Raw genomic sequence first — 5,355 nt, forward strand, 5'->3', positions numbered from 1 at the left:
CTAGGTTATGTAATCTTTTTGTATGATATTGTTAATATTACCCTCAAAATCATTTAAAAAATTTCTATGATATCAGTTTTAGTGGACCCTGTTTCTTTTCTGATTCGAATTATTTGAAGATTCTCTCTTTTCTTAGTGTACGTAGGGGTTCGTAAATTTGTTAATGTACTCAAAAAAAAGCAGCTCTTAGTTTGGTTCTGTTTGTATTGATTTTGTAGCCTTATTTACCTCTGTTCTCTTATTATTTCCTTCTACTAAAACAAGGTTTATTTATTTATTTTTTTTGAGGTAGGAGTTGATTTCTGATTTGAGATGGTTTCTTTTTTTATGTAAATACTTATCACTAGCACCTCTTAGTGCTGCTGTCACTGCATCCTGTAAACTTTAATCTGTTGTATTTTCATTGTTATTGTTATCCAGATTTTTAAAACATTCTCTTGTGACTTTGATCCATTGGTTGTTAAAGAAGACTTGTTTACTTTCTCCTTTTTTGTGGGTTTTTCTTTTTTTCTTCTATTTGTTTCTAGTGTCATTTCCTTGTGGTTACAGAAGATATTTTTTAGGATCGCAATATTTCTTTTGTGGCTAACATGCTTTGTCAAAGAGAATGTTTTGTGTGTGCTTGAGAAAAATGTGTTTTCTGGTGGTGTTGTAGTGTGCTGTACATGTCTGTTAGACTCCATTGCTCTGTGGGGATATTATGTGTTCTGTTTCCTTATGTGTCTTGTGTTTGGTTGTTGTATCCATGACTAAAACTGAAATAGTGAGGTCTCATATGATTACCGTGCTGGTGTCTATTTCTACCTGCATTTCTGTCAACATTTACCTCATATATTTGGGAGCTCTCATGTTACATGCACCTCTATATATAATTGTTAGAACCTTTTGGAGAATGGACCTTTTTATGTCATAATGTCCTTTGCCTGTTGTTAGTTTTTGTTTTATAACTTGTTTTGTCTCCATTCCATGAGGCTGGCTCTCTCTAGGCTGTAGTTTGCTTGGAATGTCTTGTTTCCCCTCCTTATTAGCCAATCTTTATCCTTCGATTTGTGAATTTTCACAGTTGCAGCTCTTTGACTCTCTGTCCCACTCAGTCAATTTTTTCTTCCTTTTCTTATCTGGTTTCTGCTGAGGCAGAAGCTCTGGTCAGCCACCTTTCTTTACTGTAATTTCAGTGAAAATGTATCCTGTTTTTCCAAATATCTGGCAAAATGTTCCTGGTTAATGACAGATTTTTCTCCAATTTCATTTTTGTTCTGATTTCTAGTTATCTAAGAATTTTTTTTCAAGTGCCCGCAAATGTGAGAATTTTTGAAATCTTAATCTGTTAAATTGATGTATAACACTAATAATTCTTAAAATCTCAGATCCTTGTTTTATGAGTAGAATAAACCAATACACTATTTGGCTTTTGGGAAAGCCTACATGTCTAAATGTAAATGGATAAAATTGTATTCATATGTTTCAACAAGTACTTTTAGAACTTGTAGTTAAAATAGTCCATGTTTTCAGTTTGTATAATTTTTTTACTAGCGTTCTTTACAGTCTTCAAAAGTGAAAGTAAGTACCACAGATAAATTTTTATTGACCTAAGATGCTCAAATACACATGGATAAAAATGGCAATGTATGAAGTCATCCAACAACATATTCCGAGACAAGTCTTTTCAGTCAGTTGATTTGTTTCAGTCAATTGGTTTGCATGTATGCATGGATGGTTTTTTATAAAGTTGTATGGTTTTTATAAACAATGCTGTTGCGGGAAAATCCCAAAACCAATCCGACTAAAAACCAAGCAGTAAATCGCAGTAAATCGGAGAGAAGGAGAATTCAGATTTATTACGCGTGGTCCCAGAGGAGCTCTAGTGCTCTGCACATCTGGGCAGTGCACTGAGTGGAAACATTCCTTATATAGGAAAACTTTACACAAGCTTATTGGACAGTTTGAACACAAACCGTTACAGACAGCAGGAGTTACTATGAGATTTCAAGTAGTAACATAGCAGAAGGGTGGGAGTTGCTATGGGTAACCAGTAAACACTAATTGTTATAGAAAGGGAGAGCTGCTGTAGTGTAAACAGTTAAATTCACCAGTGGAGCAAAGTGCAAGGGAGCTCTTGCAAGAGCCCTTGCATACAGCAAGTTTATCAGCAGAAAGCAAGCATATTTACAAAAGAAAGCTATTTAGCTTTCAATGAAAATTCATGAAATATCCTCTTCATTCCCCCCTTTTGATGCCCCTCTAAATTTTTTTATAGGGCATCACCCTTTTTGACTATCTTTTTGATCTCCCTGGACCCAGAACCGGTAATTCCATTGCATAAGGATCTTTGTTGCAGTCTTTCTCTCTACTGTGGCTTCTATGAAGGAGGTAATCGATCAGGCAACAAGAGACAACAGGCAAGGCAGAAGTAGACAGGTACCGAGGAGGAGGAACACTATCCTAATTAAAGTCTTAAAGCCTCCAAAAGCAGAGAACCAACCTCCAAAGAGGTTATTGGGGTCCTATCTGTGCCATACATGTACGGGCACATGTGCTAGTTTTGTCATTCTTCTGACAAGGTCTTCAACTGTCTGGCTCTGGTCATCTATCTGTATGCAACAGTTGGTGAGATTGAATTTTCCACACATGCCTCCTGCTGCTGCTAATAGATAATCTAGTGCTAATCTGTTCTGATTGATGGTATTTCTCATCTGAGTTTGTTGATGTGTTAGGAGGGTCAGGGCTCTTCCTGTTTCGATAGTGATGATTTCTAAAACTGCTTGTAGTCATATAATTCGATTTAACACTCAAATGGAGGTACGATATCCCCAAGATCTACCCTAAGTGACAGGCCTTTAGTATTGGATTATTCACTCTGGAGGAGTTACTCATTCTTCCAGTCTCCTATTTGAATTCTAGCAATTATTGTTTGCATAATTCTTTGGCAATTAATTACATCCAATCTGGTAGCATTTCTTCTAGCATTAACTTGTCTTATTACCTAAATCTTTATTTTGCCTTTTAATTTTTGGCATTATTTCTAGAGCACAAACTTCCTGGCTTAATTTATTTATTATTTTTGCATTCTTTATTTCTCTGAGCCTAATAATTATATTTGACCTTTGACACTTCTTCAGACTATCCCAATCTATTAGTTTCCCCTATTTGAAGTTCTCTTGTTATTTGTTGTAAGGGTTTTGGGACTGGGTGACTAATCTGTTCCCCTGTTTTCAGAGGTAAGAGGAAGGAGGAAGGTTTTTACACAGCTTCTTTACTAATTATTGGGGAGGCTGTCCTAGGCCTCATTTTATTTGGGGCCTATTCAGTTTTGGGCCCTGCCTGGGTTCTGCCAGATTCTATTCTGTTCTGGAAATCTGGCTAACAGGTTTCTTTTCGCCTTGTTTCTCTACTACACGCTTTACTTGGGGGTGGCCTTATAATATGGTTGGCCTAAACAACTTACATTTTTGACTGACTTCATGAGGTTTCTTCTACCTCTGGCCAGGCAGTATTGTTCTACAATAGTTTGTTTCAAAATTTATTCACTATTATTAGAGGTACGTGGGGCCATTATATGTGGTATTGCCTGGGTGAGAACTAATTCAGTAACTTCCTACAGCTACCTACCCCTACTAGAGTTCCCCCACATACATAGCAGGAAGTGATATTCAGGGAGTGAGCTATCCCTTCAGTCATTCTGATAAGTTTTTGATTGTGACGGTGGGGGTTGGAGCTCAGTTACTTCCTTGTAGAAAGACTTATAAACCTGATAGGCTTGAGCTGGATAGTCTAGTACTTGACCCTTAATACGAATTTGAACATTTAGCCCCATTCTGTCAGTACCAACTGTAAATACCTCTCTAGAGTTCTAACGGGGGTTCAAGGGGTTGATTATGATTAATTCTAACAGCTTGTGTATCTGGGTGCAGTAGTTTGATAGAGCTACCCCTTTTCTAAAATACACTTCATTCTCATAGGTGGTGTCCTCTTCCTATGTAGCCTATAGGACACGCGACTGATAAGCACAACTCGTTCTACATGAGGAACTGTGAGGACATACATACTTTTCTTCCATTCTGTAACTCTCTTCCTAAATCTAATTATTTATAGTTACCTATTTAGAGTTACCTCCTCTGGAACTAGGGACAGGTTCCCTGTATGAAATCTAAAATTGCTGAATCTGCGCCTTTGACCCTTGTTATTCTGTTTTACTTCTGACTGTGACAGCTTGTTCCTTAAATTTATTTAAGACACATGCTTTTTCAAATTCTGCCAGGCTATAATCTGTATTTTCTCCCTTCTTCTCTTTTGCGTACACTTTTCCTGAGGGAGTTTCCTTATCTTACCTTATCTACAAGTTTTTCTGTACTTAGGTACCTGTTTGGGTGCCACCTGCCACGTCCAGCAGTTGGAAAATCCTGCCATATCCAGCGCGGCTCTGGAATATATATACCTGAAAAGTGTTGACATTCATAGTAGCTACGGAAAATTAAGGTAGTAGAAATTCTCTGACCTCCTTTGGTGACATAAATACATAGCTCACAGTCCTCTGCTCTAATTTCCTTCCCCAAAGTCCAATTATAAGGAGTCCTGTGATGAAATTCCTCAAGCTTCTGCTGTGAGCAGACTGGCCAGCTTCTGGATGTATGTGGCCAGAGCAGGGCTGACGATTTCAAGTGGATTTCTGCTGCCTCCAGAATGTGATTTAGAGTGGCTGATTAGAAAGCGGTTCTACAACCTATGTCTCCTGTTGTTCTGGAGACGCTGCTTCCTTCACCCAGGTGTGATGGATTCACAGGGTTACACCTGCAACTTTAATGGCAGTGTGAGTTGTTAATATAACAATGCGTGGGCTTTTTCAGGCTGGTAGGAGTGGCTCTTTTTTTCAATTTTTAACCTATACTTTATCTCCTAGAAATAGGAGCGGACCCAGTTCCCTAAAGGGATGGGGGCTCTTTCTAAAGTTTAATTTATCTTTTCATTTGAGGAAGGGGTAGACCTTCCCTATAGCCTGAAGGTGTTGGAACCTTTCTAGGTCAGCTCTTAATCTAGTTTCCTTCTAACTTCCTTATCTTTGAGCGGGGAGGGGAAACCTGAAGGCCTTTTGGGATGTATGATAGATTATGGCAGACCCCTTCTAAAATAGGATGACCTCAGTGTCTTTGCAGGCAGAACCCAAAACCCCTTTAACTAATTTTTCCCTTTTTAACTCTTCTTTATGAGCTATGAATCCCCTCCCCCCTTATTACTAATATGGATGTTGAGGGACGGGAGGTCTCTTCTTCCTTATCTGCCTTCTGCTGAGAATGGTCATAGTCCCTGCCTACAGGGGTTTCATGGAGCTCTTTCTCCTTCTGCCTCAGTCAGGGTGGG

The sequence above is a fragment of the Pteropus alecto genome, unplaced genomic scaffold (genome assembly GCF_000325575.1).
Source record: "Pteropus alecto unplaced genomic scaffold, ASM32557v1 scaffold916, whole genome shotgun sequence".
In the NCBI taxonomy this organism is placed as follows: Eukaryota; Metazoa; Chordata; class Mammalia; order Chiroptera; family Pteropodidae; genus Pteropus; species Pteropus alecto.